We start from the raw sequence: 24,427 nt of genomic DNA on the forward strand, positions 1-24,427 counted from the left end.
TACAAGTTCACCATGTTGACTAGCTTGCAAGAGGTGGTAATCACCACATGAACCGCCACATTACACTACACCACCCACCATTTAGATGGCTTGCATGGCATTCTAGCCATGCACCCTTCAATGTCCCACCCAACCTCCATGCTGTTTTCCATATCACTGCCTCATCAGTGTAGTCTTGCCCTAGATAGCCATGGAGAATACTATTACAACACTATTAGAGCACTATTACAAGGCTAACATATAGTTGAACTCTTGAGAAGTTCCAGTGTAGCTTTGACCAATGCTAAGTGCACTAACAAGCACTATTATAGCACTATTAGAGCACTTATAGAGTAGTACTAGGCAATTGGACTATATCAAGTTAAAGCATAGCCTTGGAGGACACTATTACAATACTATTAGAGCACTATTAGAGGACTAACATGTACTAGAACTCTTAAAAAGTTCTAGCATAGCTCTGACCAACACTAATAGTGCACTGACAAGCACTTTTAGAGCACTAATAGAGTAGGCACTTGGACTATATCAAGTTATAGCATAGCCTTGGAGGACACTATTACAACACTATTAGAGCACTATTAGAGGACTAACATGTACTTGAACTCTTAAGAAGATCCAGCATAGCTCTGACCAACACTAATAGTGCACTAACAAAGCATTATTATAGCACTATTAGAGCACTAGTAGAGTAGTACTAGGCATTTGGACTATATCAAGTTATAGCATAGCCTTGGAGGACACTATTACAACACTACTATAGCACTATTAGAGGACTAACAGGTACTGGAACTCTAGTAGGTTCTAGCATAGATCAGACCAATTATCAGTGCACTAAGAAGCACTATTAGATCACTAACAAGCACTATTTGACCACTATTAGAGGACTAACAGGTACTGGGACTCTAGTAAGTACTAATTGAGCACTGTTAGAGTACTAAAATGTAGAAAGCTCTATTAAAGCACTATTATAGCACTAATTGAATACTAACTTCTACTAATAAGCATAATTACAGCATGAAGTAGGACTAGTAGAGCACTATTAGAGCTCAAACAAGAGTTGCAAATAAGACAAGCACTATTAGAGACTATTTCATGCATTTAAGTCTTGTTAATGTTCAGTCACTTGACTATTGTTACTTGCAGGGCAGCAAATGTCTCAAGCAGGTTCGTCACAGAAGCGGTCTAAGTGTGACTGCTTGTCTCCGCTTGACTCCTTCATAGGGAAGGAGGATGTCAGTGAAATGCACAGTAGTGGAAAGGGGAATTCCCCTCCAGTAGAACAGAAAGAGAAAGAGAAATCCCCTGTAGGGGAGGATGAACCTTCAGGGCAAGATGTTTCTATAGAGGAGGATGACATGCTGCTGCAAAGTTTTGTTGGTAAAAGAGCAAAGAAACGAAAGACGGATGGATTGGAGAAAGGTGAGACAGTTTTGGCTTTTCAGTAATTTTAGAGTCGAAAGATGAACAGGTGCCTAAAACTTACAGTCTGTGCCTTCACATGTCTTAGGGTGCAGAAGAACCCCGGAGACCAGGAGCAGAGCCGCCAGTAGGGAGCAAAAGGAAAAAATGCACAGTAGTGGAAAGGGGAATTCCCCTCCAGTAGAACAAAAAGAGAAAGAGAAATCCCCTGTAGGGGAGGATGAACCTTCAGGGCAGGATGTTTCTATAGAGGAGGATCACATGTTGCTGCAAAGTTCTGCTGGTAAAAGAGCAAAGGAACGAAAGACGGATGGATTGGAGAAAGGTGAGACAATTTTGGCTTTTCAGTAATTTTAGAGTCGAAAGATGAATAGGTGTCTAAAACTTACAGTCTGTGCCTTCACATGTCTTAGGGTGCAGAAGAACCCCGAAGACCAGGAGCAGAGCCACCAGCAGGGAGCAAAAGGGAAAAAGTCATGTAGTTGCTGCAGGCTCGAGTGCCAAGCCTACAAATGTCCTGGTAGAAAAGCAGAGCACACCGATGCCTCCATGAGGTGGTGTTGCTAGTCCAAAAGCAAAAACAACATGATCCCTACTTAAAGCCTAGAGCCTACAAGAAGTTGTAGCCCCAGATGGCCCTATGGGCTCTCCATCAAGAAAGAAGAGCTGTAATCTTAGATTTGAACGACTAGTGAAGGTCGTTGAGTCGTATCATGGCGATGCATCCTATGCACGCTTGATAGAAAGATAAGGGGGGCGCACGGGCTGGACCATGTTTATTCATAAAGATGTTGCTGCCTTCTTGGAATTCTGTTTGTCATGGTTTGATGTTTTTATTTGGAGCACAGTTAGAAGAACAGAGTAACTAACATCCTAAGGACATGCTTTAACAAACTATTTCGAAAGATAACAGTCCTAGTGCAGGAAGACTGTCACAATGCTAGATTCATGATGGATTCTGAAGGAAAACTGTTGAGTCCAAAGCCCGTTCTATTCAAGGACTTGCCGACCATCTGGAACAACTTCACTCACTTGTCGGCAGCCAATACTATTATTTTGGAGGACTCCTTGTATAAGATTTTCAGAAACCTAGCTGGAACTTGGAGAGTGCTTCCAAAGTTTGACACGCAAAGTAATGAAGAAATGTGCTCCTATTTGATGGATGACATCGCGCCATGGTTGTTTGCGTGGCTGCAAATGGAGGATCGCCAGTCCTACATGGCACATTTTGAGCACGACCTCTTCCATGATGAGTCGTCCATTAACATTATGGAGTATATGATAAGACACAACTGTTGGAAAGAGTATTGAAGATGGAAGAAGATGCATGTAGAGGGATACCAACCTTTTTTGTACATCATTAATAACTTTAATAAAAATCATTCATTTTTGCCTGTACATTGCCTTTTTGGAGATGGAAGACTTATTGGATTCCTTTTCCAGTTGAAACAAAGACTCATTCATAGTGTTCTTATTTCAACTCCTGCTTTGTGTTTTTATAATGTAATGTGCTTAAAATTAATAGAATGTCCTTGGGAGGTACATAGCATTAAAATCCTTTTGTGATGGAAGACACTAACCATATTGAGCATTGACTACCACTACTAGCAGCACTTACTAGCACTGCAACAACACCAACCACTTGCAGCAGCACTAACAACTAGCAGCAATAGCACTATAGTAGCATCACTGGGCAGGACTAGCAGCACTATATACACCACTTTCTAGTAGCACTATGTAGTAGCTGCACCGACTATGAGCTCTAACCACTAATTTAAGCCAAGCACTGAGTACCACTACTAACAACACTTACTAGCACTGCAACAGCACCAACTACTTGCAGTAGCACTAACAACTAGTAGCTGCAGCACTAATTAGTGGTAGTAGCAGCACTAGTTAGTAGCATTACCAATTTGTAATAGCACTAGTAGCACTAATTAGTAGCAGCAACATTACTAATTAGTAGCATCACTGGGCAGGACTAGTAGCACTATATACACCACTTTTTAGTAGCACCAATTTGTAACAGCACTAGTAATAGCAATTTGTAGCATCACTAATTAGTAGAAGCAACATTACTAATTAGAAGTATCACTGGGCAGGACTAGCAGCACAATATACACCACTTTTTAGTAGCACAGTTATGTAGCACCAACTAGTAGCACTAGTAGCACCAACTACTAGTTCTAACCACTCATACAAGCCAATCACTATATACATGGAATGAAAGGGTGGTAGCCATTCAAAGTATAATAACGCACACTATTGCAGGGACAATAAAGTGATGTTCCCAATCATTTATGAAAGTATGAGAAAACGTTAGAACTATGATGTTTACATCTCAAATGGCATGCTATTATATGGCTTCATGCACCTTATCTGACATGAAGAACAACTTGTCACCATCCATAAGTTCCACCATGGGAAACTTTATAGCTTTGACAAGGTGAGAATACAAAAAAACCTCGGGTTCATTATCAAGAAGGTAGTAATAGTTATTTGCCTTCTTTCCATAGAACAACCCCTTCAGTACCTACAAAACCACCAGATGAAATGATATTTCCCCATCCATCCTTCAAATTTCAATTCGCAAGCTCCTTCTTGGCAATGCACCGTAGGACATAGAAATCTGCACCTTCATCATTTACTGCCTCTACATTGATTGCAAAATTGTCTCCAACATAGAGAGCATCACTCAGTGTATCATGATGTCCTTCATACTCAAGATCATCACAAGGGTTTTCTTTAGCTTCCATGTCCTCTCCAGGGACAATAAGTTGATATTCCCAACCTGTCACATATGCTTTATTGCAACATCTATTCCAAGAACCTGAAATGCAAGCACAACAATAGCATGACAACTTTCGCATTCTGAGCTTTGTGCATTTGTGGTAAGAGAATCCACAGACCGAGTGCAGTGATCACACTAGGCCAATAGGAGCACAGTCCCATGCTATTGATTTATCCACTTCTGCTAGCTTCACCTCCCAGAACAACCTTCTTATATTCCTTTCTTTTGATGGATAGGAGGCTTGAGCTCCATTTGAGAGATCTGAATGTAGAAAACTCACCACATCAGTAGCACATGTAAGCTTCTTTGAATTTTCCTTCAATTGCTCGTGTGTTAAGGCTCTTTTCACAATAGCTCCTACTCCATCATGCTCAACCTTTCCATGTCCAGAGCCAAAGAACTTCCATGTCATCTTCAAGTTAGTTAAGGAAGGATACCTTGCAACAAAGAAAGCACACTGTCTCGCTTTAAACTGGGAAGCTACACCATCTAACCAAACCCAATCCTGCTTTAATGCTAAATCTTGTCCTGCCAACCAATTGTGTTGTAGCATAAAACAACGTTGAACAAATAAAGTATCATGCACCTTGTCATCAGATATGTAGAAATGGATGGTCTTTTGAACCTCACCTCTTCTCCAAACATATGTTATTTGAACAAGAAAAGTAACTTGGTCTCAGTGCCAGTGCATAGATTGTATCTCATTTTGTTCCTTAAAGGTGTAATTTTCTGCAAAATCCACCACAGACACACAACATCTTTAGGAAACCCTTATAGACACTCTTTAAATTGTTTGGCTTGCCACTTGTATATGAAGTTGTGCTTAATGAACTTCTTCATGCAATCCCAAGACATTCGTAATAAGGAACTGCAGGTCATTTTCTTGAATATGAGCACCTTTCTTCTTTTGTTCTCCCCCTGTTTTCCAACAGTTACGTCTAGATCCTCAAAACCTTACTGGAAACATGGTGGGTAGAGTTAGCCTTCTCTTGTGAGTAGGCCAGATATGTTTTTGGCCCACAACTAGTACATTCTCCCATGAGACATCCCAAGTGATGGTACATGCCTCCTGAAGGCTTCTGACACAACACACTTTTCCAAAAGCATGTAACACCAGTGTATGTATGATTAGAAGCTTTACAAATAGCTCCAGTATTGTCCCTTGCACATATTTCACAATTGCAATAATAATGCGCTCCATACAGACTGGTGTTAGGACGACACATGATATTGATGGAGTCTTTCAAGAAGGCCATTTGGACATGTTGAATGTAGAAATTCATATATCTTTCCTTCAATTTACGGACAAAAAATGGTTTTAAATCGTTCAAATGAGCGTTGTTGCATTGTGATGTTTGGATAATTTTTCTTGAACTCTATAACTCAACCTGCACATGAAAACATCCAATGTGATAAAAAATTTTATCTACAAAAGTGACCAAATTAGGATTAGGCATCAACAAGTATTAACAGGCACTAATAGGTACTAATTAACAGGTTTCTAAACTAACAGACACTAGCAAGCACTAAGTGGGGCAATAACAAGCAACACTAGCAAGCAACACTAACAGGCAAAAACAAGCAACACTAGATAGCATTAAACTAACAAGCACGAAATAGTAGTACTAATTAGCAGGTTACTGAACTAATAGGCACTAACAAGCACTAAGTGGGGCAATAACAAGCAACACTAACATGCATTATCAGGCATTGACAGGAAAAAACAAGCAACACTAGATAGCATTAAACTAACAAGCACGAAATAGCATGTCATTAAGTAGTGCTAATTAGCAGGTTACTGAACAAACATGCACTAACAACTACTAATAGGTACTAAGGAGCAGTTTACTAAACTAACAAGGCACTAGCAAGTGTTAACAAGTACTAATTATCACCAACAAGTATTAACAGGTACTAATTAGCAGGTTACGAAACTAACAAGCACTAACAAGCATTAATTAGCACCAACAAGTATTAACAAGTACTAATTACAAGGTTACTGAACTAACAGGCACTAACAAGCACTAAGTGATAGTAAGTGGAAGTATCATGAAAATATGTAGCACAAACAAGTACTACCAAGAAGCAACAACTTATATGTGGCATTAGCAAGTACTAACAAGCACTAATAACCATTATTAAGCAATAATAGGAACTACAGTGTTGCAATAAACAAGCACTACTTAAAGCACTAATAACCATTATTAAGCAATAATAGGAACTACAATATTGCAATAAACAAGCAGTACTTGAAGCACTAATCAGCACTATCAAGCACTATGTCATAGTAACTAGACTAACTACAACAAGCAATTAGTAGCACTAACAAGCAATGTCTCCTACTAAGTAGTAGTAACAAGTATGAATATGCCATAACTAGCATACTTAGCAAGTACTCTATCACAATAAGTACCACTAACAAGAAAATGTGGCACTAACAAGTAGTATGTCATATGAAGAGAACAAACAAGCGATATGTAATCAATATATGGCATTGCCAAGCACTATTAGCCAGGTGGATTTGGATGATAAGGATCTTGCTACAACACTCACTTAGCGAATATCAAGAGGATGAATAGGGCGTTTTATATAAGAGATGTTTGGCGCTATGCATTGATCAGGTTTCCACTATTCCGATACCATGCATAAGCCATTACCACCTTATAGCACGCAATAGGATACTCAAGAAGAGCCATTGGCAGATCTTTCTCAATGATATTTCAGATTTCTTCTCGTAAGGGCCTTCCCATGGCCTTTCTTAGGTATGCAAAGGACACTTATCAACAACTAAGAAGCTTAGCTATGGACTTTTAATGCTTGCAAATAATGGAAATGGGCTTAGTGTAGCCTTTTGATCAAATAGTCTTAGTGTAGCCTTTTGATAAGATGAGTGAGTGCAAGGGGAAATTTGGATCATTGTATTAACACCATCCACCATAGATGTTTGGAACATTAGTAGATTGTGATGTCTTTGGTGTAGGTTATACTTTACGGAAGGAAAAGCCAAGGAGTCTGCCATTTTAGGGACGGGTGAATGAACGGAGCTTCTTCTTCCTCCCACAAAGCTACAGTAAACAGACTTTGGGCTCCAGGCACAACTCGAGCTTAGCCAACACCCGTGCTCTAATACCAGTTTAGAGATCTTAGAGACAACAAAAGTGGAATGGAAGAAGGTAAGAGAGAGAAGATCTAAAAGAGAGAGCCACACAAGTTTTGGTGGGTGTAGAACACCCTAATCTTCTATGTCATCCATATATATGTGTGTTTGAGTATTGTATATAACTGGGGTTAAGGTACAGTGGCCTTTAATTCCCACATGGAATATATTTCCTAAACTTCACAAAAACTAGCTACAACCAATCATGCATTGGCCCTTAGGTGTTCAGCACACACACACACACACAAACATACACATGTATACTTCCCCAACTATGAATTATTCTCTTATGTACCCCCCGTGAAATCTCCCCTTTACACTCTCTTTTAAACCACCCCACACACCAAGCACACTAATCCTCCCATACCTCATTTAATCCCTTCTCAACCCATGCACTCATTTGCTCCTTACTCCACTTGTGACTTAACTTTTTTTTTTAATTATCTAAGAATTCATATGGTTGTCTACATTCCTAGGTAAAGCGATGACAAGCTGAGGAAAACATGCATTACCTGTCTACCCAAACATAACTATGATGTTCTAACACCTAGTTTGTTTGGATGGTGGTAGGTAGGTGGGGACATTGACCTTGGAACATGGATTGCCTGAGGCTTGGACATATATTTTTTAACATTGTGTTTGTCAAACTCAATATTATTAAGAATTATTAATTTTTGTGGAAATTTTTGCAAACTCTAGCTATTGCATTTTCCAACTTAGATGTCTCAAACATTTTTTCCTTATATATTCTCCTTTTTTTACTTTTTATCCAATTGATGAATTAATTGTATGGCTCAACGTAACACTATCATGTGAGTTCAACAGATGGGTCTTTATTAATTACATTAATTACAGATTTATATATACATAAGGAAGTAAAGTAAGGCCTAAATGTCAAAATACAGAAGGGTAGTGTAAATTAAAAAAGTTTTAGAAGCTGTAGAGAAGCTGCAAGCATGCAACAGCGACATTTACAAACTCTTTAGGAAGAGTGGTTCATGTCTTGTGACATAAAATGAGCCTAAAACTTTGAAGAAGGCTTGAAATACCTACCTTGGATTGTTGTGGTGATGAGAATATGTCATAACATTCTTATCCCTTAAGATAACTACTTTCCATCATAATTGAAAGCAGACATGTACACGTTGCAACCACCTAACATTGCCATATATTGCAAGCAAAAACACACTCACAAAATAAATGAAAATGACTATCCAAACACACTCGGCAAAAGGTGCAAAAGGGAGATACATCCTTCTACTTCGTAATCCTATCCTTGGTTTGGAATTTTCCTGTTACTATAACCCATTGCCAAAGCATAAGATTCAATCGATCTGAATGGGTAAGTGACCACACCTTACATGTTTGAGATGCCCACACTTTCATAGGGTAATATGGAGCACGATGTTACCACACAACCTGCATACATCTAGGAATATGTGATCTTTTCCTTTGGAATTCACCCTGCCTCTAAGGTCCGCTGTCCAACTACTACAAACCATAGTGTTTGTTGGCCACTGAGTGGCCACTATGGCCGCAAGAAATATAGAACTCACAAAGCAAGCTTTTGTAGGTGACTAGTTATACCTTCTGATTAGCTCAAGCATAGCACAAAAGCAATGATGCTACTGGTCCCATACGGAAGCCCAAGAAGTCATGCTCTATCATAGAGACACATGTGAGGCCAGATTTAAATCAATGCAAAATTATTCTGAAATGGCCACTTGATAACCCAAATGTTCATAAGCAATGATCTATCCCCTAGTGCGCGATTAGAGCCCATCCAAGTGCACTAACCAACCCACTTCCTCCATATTGTGGCAAGCTTATTGGCTATCTCAAATTGTCATAGCTTACGTAAGAATTTAGACAATAGCACTTCTTGCCACCTGAGTGAGCCTTTTGAGAAGCCTAATACCCCGACCTCTTCGATTCAATACCGGATTAGAATAGCCCAAGGTTGATTTGCATGTAACTTAGACAACCACTTGCTGCATAATTTCTTGCCCTTATTCTTGAGAGATTCGAGCCCCAATCCTTTGCAAATCTTTAGTGTAGTGGCATATGCGCCAAACCATGTCCCTCGAACACTTATCCATAGTATTCGTGGCCCTGGAGTGCTTACTTTGTCTCGTTTACATATTAGTTGTAATGTGCGAGATCTTAATTTTCTAAAATTGGACAGTTAAATCTGGCATGATTATTAGTGTCGGGTAACCCTCCTGCCAAGAGTAATGCCGGCGGCCCTTTGGTTTATGGCTCTTCTTCCTCATCTAGCTCTCATTGGCTTCAACATGAGGGAGTGCTACCTAGAGCTCGAACAATTTGCTTCAACCACCTTGCCTTCTGCAGCATCCTGAAGCTTCTTCTTTTCCGCTATGTAGTTGGCGATCAAGTCACCGAATTCTAGTTGAGATATTCGTTAAACGCTTGTGTATTACAAAGGTCGGGCTCCCAACGGTGTGAAAACAAAATACGAGTACCGCCTCTCCTATCGATCAGACCCAAAAGAATATCTGTAGAGGTTATTGATTTGTCTGATGCAAACCTCCTTTCTTCTACGATGTCATGGTTTTAATGCTGTTTGCGGTGACTATCACATTGTTATGGCTCAAGGAAGCTTGCTCGATCCCTTCGTTGAGCGCCATGCTCACCGTTGCAATGCCAGGCCCAATGTTTTTGAAGCTCTCCATCTTCCCTCCCGACTCCAGAGTGATCGTAGCTACCGCTGTGAGCTTCCCTTTCACGTAGAGCTTGTCACCTATTTCCATTACTGTTTTCTTTCTGCGCGATGCTATAGAACTATTCTTTTTTCTGAGAGTGCTCTCAACGGAAGCAAGAATGGAAGAAGGAGAGAGAGAGACAGAGAGCCACACAAGTTTGGTGGGTGCAGAACCACCCTAATCTTCTTTTTCATTCATTTATATATGTGTTTGAGTATTGTACATAACTGGGGTTAAGGCACAGTGACCTTTACCCCCCACAACCTCCCACTTAAAGGACAATGTGCCTTTAAGGGAGAACAACCAGTGAGCATACTATCCAATGCCCATCAATACACGACAATACTCAAACCGCTGACTAGGTAGACTCTTCGTCAGCATATCTGCAGGGTTATCATCTGTATGAACCTTGACAAGCTCTATGCGCTTGTCCTCAAGTACCTCCCTGATGAAATGGTACCTGACCTCAATGTGTTTGGTCTTTGCATGAAAGACCGGATTCCGTGCTAGCTGAATAGCACTCATGGAATCACTATGCAATGTCGGTACACCTGTATGAATCCCCAAATCTCCCACTAGCCGATCAAGCCATATAGCCTCCTTGCAACCCTCTGTGGCTGCAACATACTCAGCCTCTGTGGTAGACAAAGCCACGCACTTCTGTGCACGAGACATCCACGACACTGCACCACCTTCAAAGGTGAACACATAACCAGAAGTGGATCTCCTACTATCCACATGCCCTGCATAGTCTGAATCTGTGTACCCAAGTACACGCATGTCTCCTTTACCAAAGCAAATGCACATCTCCTTGGTACCCTTCATGTACCTCATGATGCACTTAACTGCCTCCCAATGCCTCTTTCCTAGATTAGCCATATACCGGCTAACAACTCCCACTGCAAATGCAATGTCTGGTCTAGTAGCTATCATAGCATACATAAGACTCCCAACCGCTGATGCATAAGGAACCTTGGCCATCATGGCCCTCTCCTCTTCTGATTTGGGACTATCTGTATGACTCAGTTTCACATATGGAGGCAATGGAGTACTCACTGCCTTCCCCCCCTCCATATTGAAACGCTGTAATACTTTTGTAACATACTCTTTTTGTGAAAGCCAAAGGAGTTTCCTACTCCGATCACGCGTGATGCGCATACCAAGAATATGACCTGCAAATCCCAAATCCTTCATATCAAAGGCCTCATGCAACTTGGCCTTTAATGCATCTAGCTCATAAGTATTCTTGCTAGCCAATAGCATAGCATCCACATATAGTGCCAGGATTATCAGGCTACTATCCTTAGCCCTTTTAGTGTAGAGGCAGTGATCAATTTCACTCCTTCTAAAACCCTGGGACCGAATGAAAGCATCAAACTTCTGATACCATTCTCTAGGTGCTTGCTTAAGACCATAGAGACTCTTTTTCAGCTTGCAAACTAAATGCTCTTTGCCCTTTTCTTCAAAGCCTTCCGGCTGCACCATGTAGATGTCCTCATGCAAATCCCCATGCAAGAAAGCTGTCTTGACATCCATTTGCATAAGCTCCATATCCTCTACTGCCACTAGTCCAAGCATGCATCTAAGTGTGGTCATCTTCACAACCGGAGAGAATATCTCATCAAAGTCCACACCCTTCTCTTGCTTGAACCCTTTAGCAACCAAACGGGCCTTGTATCTAGGCACGTCATCACCTGTGACCTTCATTTTGTAGACCCATTTACATGGCAATGCTTTCTTTCCATGTGGCAAAGAAACCAAGTCCCAAGTCTTATTCTTCATAAGTGAACTCATCTCTGATTGCATAGCATACTCCCACTTGCATTGATCCTCACGCATCATAGCCTCTCTGTAGCAAGAAGGCTCCCCGCAATCAGTAAGCATCACATAGTCTACCCCTGGGACAAACCTATCAGGCGGTCTAGACACTCTAGATGATCTTCTCAAGGGCATTTCAGCTTGCTGTCCCACTTGCATATCAGCCACATTTGGCTCATCATTTCCACCAATAGATGATCCATCATCTACCCTTGATTGTATACCTGTGGGAGTACTTGGTTGTACCATTTCTTGCACATTTGGTGCATGGACAGCTTGCTGTCTATCAACATATGCAGGTGGATTCACATCCTGGAAAGTGATTCTCCTCATTTCCACATCCCTCATGGGTGCCTTATGCATCTTCTTCTCATTGAAGACCACATCATGGCTGCGTATGATCTTCTTTGCTTCTGGATCCCAGAGACGATAGCCCATCTCTCCACTTTCACCATAACCTAGAAAGATGCATTTCCTAGACTTAGGATCTAGCTTCTTTCGAAGCTCTTTTGGCACATGTGCATATGCCTCACACCCAAATATACGCAAATGAGAGTAAGAGGGCTTCTTGCCACTCCATGCCTCTTCAGGAATACCACCATCCAAACTCTTACTAGGTGATCTATTGATCACATGCACTGCAGTCTTCATTGCCTCAGCCCAAAAACCACCAGAAAGACTTGCATTGGAAAGCATGCATTGCAACCTTTCTTGAATGGTACGATTCATCTTTTCTGCAACTGGATTTTGCTCTGGAGTACGAGGGGATGTAAGCTCCCTCTTAATCCCACGAGTATCACAGAAATGCTGAAAGTCATGAGAGAGATACTCTCCACCATTGTCAGTCCGTAGGCATTTAAGCATTCTACCTGACTGATTCTCAACCAAGGCCAGCCATTTCTGAAATACCTGGAATACATCACTCTTCTGAGCTATAGCATAAGCCCACACTTTCCTAGTTGCATCATCAATGAATGTCACATAGTATTCGGCCCCGCCTAATGACCGTGTAGGCATGGGACCACATACGTCTGAATGCACCAAATCAAGCATTTCAAACTCTTTCTTTCCCCTTCTTTTATGGGCTGATTTAGTCTGCTTCCCATAGAGACAATGCTCACAAAATTCAAAATCAGAGAAACTCAAATGCGGTACATAACCCAAACGGCATAAGAGTTTCATTCCATTCTGGCTCATGTGCCCCAACCTGCAATGCCACAAAGAAGTGCTTGGCTGCTCGGTTATTGCAACAACATGATCAAATACCCCTGATACATGTAAGGGATACAAAGTCCCACACTTGGCACCCCTGGCCAAAAGCATAGAGCCCTTCCGAATTTTCCAACTCTGAAAGCCAAAAGTGGTGTGAAAACCAGCATCATCTAGCTGACCCACTGAAATAAGACTCTTGGTCAACTTAGGCACATGTCTCACATGTTTCAAAACAAATGCAGACCCATTTGCAAAAGAAAACTTTATGTCACCTGCTCCCACTATGTCACATGCATAGTCATTTCCAAGATGCACACAACCTGTCTTTCCACTATCATAAGTGGAGAACCATTCCCTATGGGGAGTAACATGGAATGAAGCACCAGAATCCAAAATCCAATCCTGGGAATATGCATCATCTGAAGTGGTAAGCAACTCTGCAGATAAACTAGACATGAAGAGAACATCATTGTCACTATCACGTGTGACTGCATTGATCTCCTCGATCTTCACTTTTCTTTTGTCCTCCCTTGGACTCTCTTCCTTTTGATTTGCACCCCAATTTGCATTCTTTTTCTTATTCTTTTGCTCTCTTTTCAACTTGTAGCAATCCTTTTTCATATGGCCCTTCTTGCCACAATGGTAACACTCAATGTTCCGTGCCCTGGATTTGCTACGAGACTTCCCTCTTTCTTGGGACTTCCCCCTGAACTGTGATCTGCCCCTTTGCACATTTAAGACTGCATCCTGCTTGTTGCCATCCATAGACTTCCGTCTAATCTCCTCGGCCAACAAGCTACCCACAACATCATCAAATTTCAGTACTCCACCAGGTGCAGAGTTACTGACAGCTGTACGGAAGGTATCCCATGAGGATGGCAATGAACATAAGAGAAATATTGCCTTAGTCTCCGCATCAAAATTCATTTTCTGAGCCTGAAGCTGGCTGAAAATAATATTGAATTCATTCAAGTGAGAAGCAATGGAGACCCCTTCCTTCATCTGCAGCTCAAACAACCTCTTCATGAGGTAAACTTTATTAGAGGCAGTTTCCTTTTCATAAGTGGCACACAGTTTCTTCCACAAATCTTCCGTAGTCTGCTCATTTACTACTGTGAAATAAACTGACTCTGCAAGATGAAGTCTAATAGTAGACTTTGCTAATGCATCCAACTCATTCCAATCATCCTCAGACATATCCGCAGGCTTAGCTTCAATACCTGCCAAGGGTTTAATCTACTTCTTTTGAATAAGCACATCCCTTATTTGTTCTTTCCACAAAGAAAAGTTTGTCCCATCAAACTTTTTAATGCTGAAAAACTCCTTTTCAGACATGGAAGAGGATGCCATGATGCAAATAAAGCAAAATCCCAAATACTAGTGCCTGCAAGAGAGAATCACACCAAATACCAGGTGCACCCAAATGTGTATGCCACAATAGAGTGAAATATCACCAAAATTCAAAGCTCAAAGCATCAAAAGATGCATCTGACTCATGTGCATATACTATGCATCCATATGAGCAAATCTGGCCCAAAAGAAAATGCCAATATGTGCCAAATGACTCAAGCATAAACACTGTCCACTGGCATATGCATCAATAATGTCTCATCCAAGAGAGCATAGCACTATCAGTGCATCACCTGCAATGTGTCAAAGCTGTCCCTCAGCTTAAAATAGCATCCATGTGCAAAGCGTCCATTAAAAAATAGCATCCCACAAGGCAATTTGGGCCTATCAGCGCATCCAACAAGGACCGCAATGCATCCAAATGGCCTATAAATCATCCATTGCAACCCAATGCATACCACGAATGAGCGCACACTGCTCAAACTACAACCAGAGTGATCTGCATAAGGTATGCTCAAGAAATCATAGTCCCACGGTAATGAGCGCTACTGAAAATAGAACCTAAGATGCTTCAAAACATGGGCGCCATTGCATAATCGGACTCAGCAAGAGAATCTGCAAATATCTCTCTTTTGTCGGAACTCCAAAATCCCAACCGATGAGTGAGAAATGGGAGTCAACACTTATCCACTGCCATGTGGCATAAATCTAAGGTTTCACAACCTTAGTATGAAAAATGCATAACAGAGAGACGAAATCGAATACACAGAGATCTATAACTCTGAAAATCCTCCACCGAATCGCGCAAGAACTGACAGGTAGGGGTTTTTGGGCGTCCGGAACGCAATGGGACAGACGGTTTTGGAAACCGTGGTCTCAATCACTGGGTCCAACACACGGACTGAAAAACGTTTTTGGAAACAGAGCTATCTGTAAACTCCACCGGAGTGCGAATGATGAGCAACATAGAAGTTTTAGGACCTCCTGAGTCCACCGGAACTGATAGATCTGCAAATGGTTACTCCAAACTTGAGTTCCAATACCCGGGCAAAAAACGCAGGAATTGACACAGTGACTCAGAAATCCAATGAAATGATCCCAAATTCAAGAATGAAGGTGTTTCCAAGCTCCTGAAGTAATGTGGACACCAAAAGCAAGCAATAGTTGCCTCTACAAGTCAATATGGAGTCTCTGTCATCGAACGGAACAGGGAAAAGCTCAAAAAACGACTTTTTCTTTGAAAGCTCTTAACAGGCTCTCAAAACCACTTCGCAAAGCCAAAGTGACTTTTCCAAAGGTTCCTCCAAGGTCTCTGCTCACTCGGATGCAAGTAAAGTCACTCACAAAGCTTCCCACAAAGCTTCTCCTTCCTCCCACAGAGCTGCTGAGCTTCCAGCATTCACGCACGCTCAGCTAGATCACTCGGGCTCTGATACCAGTTGAGAGTGCTCTCAACGGAAGCAAGAATGGAAGAAGGAGAGAGAGAGACAGAGAGCCACACAAGTTTTGGTGGGTGCAGAACCACCCTAATCTTCTTTTTCATTCATTTATATATGTGTTTGAGTATTGTACATAACTGGGGTTAAGGCACAGTGACCTTTACCCCCCACATTTTCTTTCTTCTCTTAGTGGGGCTTCAATCTTGTGAGGCATATATGCCCTGCACAAGCCTCTCTTGCCTTGGCTCCTCCATCTTCACCCGCTTCCTTCGTCAATTCTTCCGTTCAATCTCCCTCTACACGATCCATTTTGCATTCACTTTCAGCTTGCATAGCTCCTGCCATCCCTCCCCTAAAGTCATGATATCCCTTGCCTAACTCTGCTGCATATCGTCGAGACTATGCCGCACTTTTACTATTCACGCTTCAAGGCTGTATCACTACTTCTCTGTCCTAGAAGCTCAAATTGTTTGAATTTGGTTTCCTAGCCAGCGGTGCAATATTTATGCTTACTGCTCAAACTAAGCTATATTCAAGCGCGGCCGATACATTTTTGCTGAGCTTCACCTTGTCCTTGTTCGCTGCCTCCGCCCATTCAAGACCAGACTGAATAATTAACGACTAGGCCTAAATGAAAATATGAGCCCCAAAATTGATCCCGACCTATTTCAATTGTGCAACAGACGGCAAATATTAGCCCAGCAAACAACAGACAGTTCCAAGACCTTGCTTAGAGTAAGTGTAGACGCCCAGTATATGACACGCAACTGCCTTTTCTTGTAAACGGTCCACTTCATGCCAGAAAAACTTTGCGAAAGGCACCATCCTAGGTACTCTGTGTATTCATGTTCCGTTGTCAGGTCGAGATCAGATAGTGAGTTCGCAGCGGTGGCAATCTGCTCCATGTATTCTTGCATTGAGATGATGCTCTCAGTGAGCTCAAGGGGAATGCGCGCTTTTTGACCTTCAATTTTTCAAAACAACCGAGCTTTCTGAGAAGAAAACAAGGCGTGTGCTCACCGATCAGATGCTTTGTTGTTATGTACTAATGTGAAAACAAAGCCTTACATAACTCTTGTGCTTTTTGTTGTTATGTATTAACTGTTGTGCTTTTTGTTAGAGCCATCTTTCAAGGAGAGAGCTTATAGGTTGTCTGGAGACACCAACAACAAAAGCCATGGTTGGCGCAACTTCACTCCTTCAACGTTCCTGAATCCAGCTCAACATACCACGTTGGGTCTGCCCACACAAACTTCTGCATCTGTCACTCTCTCAAAAGTATCCCGGGACGTTAGCTCACGGTGCTGGAGTGCTCCTTTCGTTGCTCTGAAGATCGCGTTGTGGTCGGTAGCTAGATATTCTCTCCCGGCTCTTCACATCAGCTTCTCATCTACTGCTAAGGTAAGCCACTTCTATGCTGTGTGGTTTCCCCTTTCATGTGTATTAAGGCTTTGGTCTTTTTTAGCTCGACTTCTTTTCTAGATGCTTACTTTTATAAATGAGTGGATTGATGTGTGTATGTGTATGTGTGTGTTTGTGCGCATGTGTAGTGAGTGCGTGTGCTTTCTTGTAAATGTGTGTGTGTATGTGTGTTTCTTTTATACATATAATTACATATAGAGTTATACATAACTCTATCTCTTACTTATAAATGAGGGAAGTGATGTGTGTGTGTGTGGTGCATGTGTGTGCTTTCTTGTAAATGTGTGTGTGTTTCTTTTATACATATAATTACATATAGAGCTATACATAACTCTATCTCTTACTTATAAATGAGGGAAGTGATGTCTCTGTGTGTATGGTGTGTGCGTGTGCTTTCTTATAAATGTGTGTGTGTGTGTGTGTACTGTTTCTTTTATACATATAATTACATATAGAGCTATACATAACTCTCTCTCTCTCTCTCTCTATGTATTTTTAACTATGATGTATATATATATATATATATATATATATAATTGCATATAGATATTTCTTATTGAGAGCATTAGATCTTTTGTGGTTTAATTTCCACCACCTTTTAGCGCGATGTTTTATGTAGTGGTGTATTTAAAATAATATTTCAATGTTTTGTGATGTGTCCTTTTGTTTTTTATATTATATGACTATTTGGTATTGACGTAGTGTCGTATTTGGCCTTTCGACACAATGCATCGATCGCTTGATAGATCATGTTATATTTGAGTTATCTTTTGGGCCATGCATTTGTATGGTCCTTATCTCTTTGCACTAGGTCACATTACTCGGCTGTAGGTGTAGTTAGATAAGTAAGTATGCATTTCAACACTTAGTCATAATACTCGACTTTCGATGTCGTTATAAGGACTCCTTCATCTTGTTTTGAAACTAGCTCAACACTTGATCATACCATTCGATTGTCAGTGTTGTTCACAATCTTAGAAGGGTAATAGGATTCAACACTTGGTCGTTTAGTCGGTTTGTGGTGTTGTTTTTGTAGGTATATAATCTGCAAAATAACTAGTCTTTGACACTTGGTCATTCATTTGGATTTTGGTGCCGTTGTGCCTTACATCATAAATAATTGTTTACATTTGACATGTGGTCATCTATTTGGCTTGTGGTGTCATTGTCATTGTAGATTGTCACAAAATACAATAGTCTAATCTTCAACACTTGGTCATTTATTCGACTTCTCGTGTTAAACTTTAAATTATCAATTGCAATTATCTAGGTTTTGACACCTAGTGGTTTATTTGGCTTTCAGTGTCATTGTAGCTTGGATATGAAGTGGTTGCATATGGCTGCATGTGTCTCATGGCAGCAGTAGTGAAGCTAGATCTCTATCCCTTCTCTTAAGCCCCATTGAGTGTGCTTGGCCAAGGAATTGGTTTCTAGCCCCTACGCCCACAAGGCGATGGGACTAGATGAGACCACTTCTAAGGTCAAGTTCCTGAACTCTTTCAAAGAGAGAGGTAACAGGTCTTTTCTTTCCTACATAAGAAGCATGGCTGTTCGATTTAAGTCCACTCTATGCATGCACATAGTCACAACCATTGATAAAATTTTATTTAAACTCCACGATAAGGTGGATTTTTAACTCTCTTTTTTGCATGAATTTTGTAAGGTCCTGTGATATGATAAGAAGAGCCTAAGAAAAGTTAGATGGGACCACTTTTGAGGCTAGAATTATGTACTATGCACAATATGTTGTGAGCAAGTTGTATTAACATGTGGATTTTGTATATGCAGATATTATATTTGGATTTACATGGTGCAGCTACCCTTTAAGAAAGGGACATTCAAAAAGCAAGTGTTATGTTTGAAAGGAAATGGAGCAATGGGATGCCATTGGCAACTTATGGAATGAGAAACTGAAGCCCTCGCTTGGTCCAATTATTGGGTATGCATTTGATGGTGATAGTCGATGAAGGACATTAATGATGTCTGACTATGTAGACAAAAAAGATAGTAGATTTAGGATCAAATGGGATGGATGGCCACGCTCAAGAAAATGATGTTTGTGGGCTACATGATCAAGACTTTGTACATAATGGAAAAACATTAGTCAATGTTCTTGATAAGCCTAAGTGTTAGTTGGCTATTGGCAATGTTTCAATCACCTTAAATCATGTTATTATTGTGATGATGCTTTTTCCATCGACAAGCATATGCTAAGGTAGGAAGATATTAGACAAGATGACCACTAAAATTGGGCCGGAGCTCAAAGGATATGTAGTAGACAAGTGCAATGGTGTTTGGGGGAACTGGCAAATAATGGAATGCATAGAAAAGAGAGGAGCATGTTGGGAAACCAAGCTTACCTTGAAATTGCCGAAGACTACATTGACATCTTTTTGTCTCCACACTTAAGCCTTGTGGACCGAGTCCATCGTGCAGGCAAAGTTTCCTTTTTCTTCCAGATTTGGAGGTCTTGGATTGTTCATCATACACACTATCCTATGTGAATGAATGATTCACAATTCGAGTATATTCTTTCAATAGAATATGAATCTATGTCTCTCAATTTTCATTACTCATTCTTACACTTTCTTTTAAATGAATACTTTATATTCTTTCAAAATAATGTGAATAAATGAAATACAATTTGCATTTTCTCATTCTTGCACTTTTTTTTAAAACAATATTTTATATTTCTTTTAAAAGAATGTTAAAAAATAAAATACCATTATCCGGTAAGGATATAATCTTATGTGAATGAAACATAATTATTGATGAATGAAAATAATCTGATTGTTGTATAACGGTACGTGAATGAATGAAATTTAATATATTGTGTTCTTGAAAGTGCTTTCGACATAATATGTATTGCAGTAATTTCTTTTGCATATGCAAATTAATTTTTTTGGTTTATGTTTTTTCTTGCAGCTTCAAAAGCGTAGTCCACAACAAGATTTGGTCATATGTGATGGAGATACGGAAAGTGCATGCCTCAGTCTCTTTTGTGCAGTGTAAATATTGTGGACACAAGTTCACGGGTGGTTCTACTTGCATCAAGTAACATTTTCTCGGAATTTAGATAGAATTGTTTTATATCATGTATGTCGAATTAAACAATTAAAATCAACATGACACTTATCGCATAAATCCTTATACAAAACAATCTTTAAACAATATCTCATTAAATCGTGCCAACATGGCACATATAAGCTTAAATATTACCAACTTGAATTTTAAATATACAAATAGTATTTAAATAATACGCATTAAATCATGGACTAGAGACTCAATAATAGTATTTTTATAAGTAATCATGTTCAAAAATTCATATTACGAATTGTTCAGGAGAGACTCGGTCATTTGTTGCTGGTCTAAGTCCTTGGTGGGGATTGAGTTGTATGCCGCATCTGGCAACAATATCAAAAACAGCATAAAATTCAGCAGTGCTTGGACGACTGTTTGGTTGTGCAAACTTTCCCTGAACCACAAGTCATCGTAGCCACCTGATTAAAGATTTTGCAGGTCTAGTACTAGTAGATGGTCCGCAAATGTCCATGATCTTCAAAATGTGGTGGGACATTGCATACACATCTTGTGCAATGTCGAAAGGTGGTGCACAGGCACTCCGGAGCGACATGGCAAAATCTTTGAGGGGAAGTTTGCACAGTGTTGGGACTGTTACTAATGCTGGATTATGCTTGCTAGTGCTTGTTGGTGTCATCATTCCCCAATCACAAATGCCCAAATACACTTCCTTAGATGACTTGGAGAAATGTAGCATAATGTTTTGCATATGCAAATCATTGTGTAGGACATTATGTTGGTGCATGTACTGAATAGTGCATACAAGTGCACTTACAATATCAAAAACATGCTGACGGACCCATGGAGCTCTAGCAAGCATTCTCGCATCATCTTTGTGTCCCAGATATGGTCGCTTTTCGTCATGTCGGAGGTAGGTCAGCCATCTTTCTAAGTGATTCCAAAACAAAAATACTATCATTGGATTGTCGTCATGTACTAGACCTATCGCTCGGATGATGCCTGGATGTACGACATTGACCAGGCAAGTGGCTTTCTCCAAGGTTTTTTCCTTCAACACATCAGTAGACACAGAGTGCTTCAGCACCTTGTAGGCATAAATTGTATGGGGATCAAATGGTGTGATGAGAATATTGCACATGTTGATCGTTCCACGTGTGCCTATGCCCACAGCTGCATTGGGTGTAAATCTAACGTCATGTCGTTAAAGCAGTGTGGGTCGCATGGGTGTTGCCACTTGTGCATGTTCATGTAGACCATGTGATGTGGGTGCTGTTGGTGGTGCTTGTGCAGGCAAATATAAAGGCGATAATGATAAAGAGGGCACCCTATCAACACATGCAGATGGATTGTGCATTCCTGGTGTAGGAGAGTATGGAGAGGGAAACTGGTTAGCATGTACAGCAGGAGGCACAAACGGACGTGCAAAAGAAGTTGTAAAATTTGGACATGAATGTGATGGGAGACATGGAACAAGTGGAGGAATTGCTTGTGGGTATGGATATGACAGGGAAACCATGTACAGGAAGAAATTGGAGGACATGGATATGGAAGAAGATGGGTTATGGTGGATGCATTGGTGCATGTGGACGGCATGGCTTCAGTAATGCTTGTGGCTCTATGATGGATACAATGATGCTTGTGGCTATGGTGGTATTTGGGGGTGTGGGTGCATTGTTGGAAGGGAGGACGAGGTAGCTCCTTTGCCTTTGAAACCTCACCATGCATTCTTAATGCATGTGACCCTGGCTTCTACAGTGGGACCCTCCCACTTCGTGTCACAATAGGTGATGTCTCAATCTATTTAATCAAGTCATCGTCGACTATCCAAGGTGAAGTGGTGCATGAATTGATCTACAAATTTTGTTGGAAAAACATATGGAGCTCGTGCATGTAGGGTCCTCACTCCACGCTCTTCATGGTCCTAGCCAGATTTTGTACACCGCTTTCACCATTGTTGAAAGCCGTCTCAATGATGTCCTGCTAATCGACATTCATTAAGAAGTGCACATTCTCATTTGTCAGTACCTCCTTCTGAGCTCGATTGAGATCAAGATGCTACGACTTTCTCTCCTCACCTGTGTGAGCCATCTAGTATGCAACAAGCTGCAACACAAAATTCAAAAAAGAATTCAATGCCAAGTATGATAAAAAACTAAGCAAGCAATGACAATTAACAATGCAAGGAATTCCAAAAAGACCTAGGTATAACCTTTCAACTTAAACTCAACTCATGTTATAGACTACAATAAATCAAATCACCAAAGAATTAGTTATTATGTGACACTGAGTGTGTAACACTGACTAACCATGATCTTCACATCCAACACTAGGCTTCAATTGCAACACACAACTATCAAGGGACAGTTGAGTGCCAAACTAAGTGTCTATGAGCACATCTCATGATATCAAACTTAGAGTGCATCACACAACTCTCAAGAGAGAGGTGAGTGCCAGAATAAGTGTCTATGAAAATATCTCTAAACTTAGACTATATGACACAACTCTCAAGAGAGAGATGAGTGCCATAATAAGCATCTATGAAAACATCGCTAAGCTTAGACTGCATCACACATCTCTCTTAAGAGAGATGAGTGCTAGACCAAGAGATCCTACAAGCAAACATGTCTATCAAAATTGAGACTGCAACACACAACTCCCTCAAGAGAGATGAGTGCCATCCTCAGATAAAAAACAAATCTTTATATAGAAACTGAAACTACAACGCACAACTCTCGCATGAGAGATGAGTGCCAGTCTCAAACATAAATCAAAACAAACATTAATTTAAAAAAAAAGATTACAGCACACAACTCTCGCAAGAGAGATGAGTGCCAGTCTAAAACACACATCTCTCTTAAGAGAGATGAGTGCTAGACCAAGAGATCCTACAAGCAAACATGTCTATCAAAACTGAGATTGCAACACACAACTCCCTCAAGAGAGATGAGTGCCAGCCTCAGATAAAAAACAAATCTTTATATAGAAACTGAAACTACAACACACAACTCTCAGCTTAAACTGCATCACACATCTCTCTTAAGAGAGATGAGTGCTAGACCAAGAGATCCTACAAGCAAACATGTCTATCAAAACTGAGACTGCAACACACAACTCCCTCAAGAGAGATGAGTGCCAGCCTCAGATAAAAAACAAATCTTTATATAGAAACTGAAACTACAACACACAACTCTCAGCTTAGACTGCATCACACATCTCTCTTAAGAGAGATGAGTGCTAGACCAAGAGATCCTACAAGCAAACATGTCTATCAAAACTAAGACTACAACACACAACTCCCTCAAGAGAGATGAGTGCCAGCCTCAGATAAAAAACAAATCTTTATATAGAAACTGAAACTACAACACACAACTCTCGCATGAGAGATGAGTGCCAGTCTCAAACATAAATCAAAACAAACATTAATTTAAAAAAAAAGATTACAGCACACAACTCTCGCAAGAGAGATGAGTGCCAGTCTAAAACACAATACAAAACAAACATTGATTAATAAAAAGACTGTAGCACACAACTCTCGCAAGAGAGATGAGTGTCAATCTAAAACACAATACAAAACAAACATTAATTAATAAAAAAAGACTTTAACACAAAACTCTCACAAGAGAGATGAGTGCCAGTCTAAAACATAAAACAAATATTAATTAATAAAAAAATACTTAACACACAACTCTCACGAGAGAGATGAGTGCCAGTCCACACAAAAGAGAAGAAGTTACATATGAAAGGTGGGTGAGCTGGTAGGTAAGGTAATCTGGCACGTACTCTAAGCAAGTAGGAGGAAGGCAAGGTTAGCAAACAGGTAGCTCAGGTGGCAAGGAAGGCAGGTGGCGGTATTTATACGAATACAAAAAAGGAGAGTGGGTCTTCATATATATTGCATTTATTCATACGAATAAACAGTAGTTATTCGTACGAATAACTTATTCATATGAATAAAATGGGAAAAATGGTTTAAGCGTTTTAAATCGCAAAAAAGGTTAAATTTAGCGTTTTTTTTTTCTAATTAAAAAAAAGGGGCGAATTAATGCAACTTAGC

General features: G+C 40.4%; 1 protein-coding gene across 1 annotated transcript in view; it reads right to left on the bottom strand.

Moving 5' to 3' along the window:
• The window catches only part of LOC147880655 (uncharacterized), a 98,672-nt gene that overhangs the window by 30,962 nt on the left and 43,283 nt on the right, over positions 1-24,427 (bottom strand). The gene's annotated exons all lie outside the window — the stretch shown is intronic.

Source organism: Dipteris shenzhenensis, chromosome 32, assembly GCF_047967505.1.
Source record: "Dipteris shenzhenensis isolate YYH24624 ecotype China chromosome 32, Dip_SZ_1.0, whole genome shotgun sequence".
Taxonomy (NCBI): domain Eukaryota; kingdom Viridiplantae; phylum Streptophyta; class Polypodiopsida; order Gleicheniales; family Dipteridaceae; genus Dipteris; species Dipteris shenzhenensis.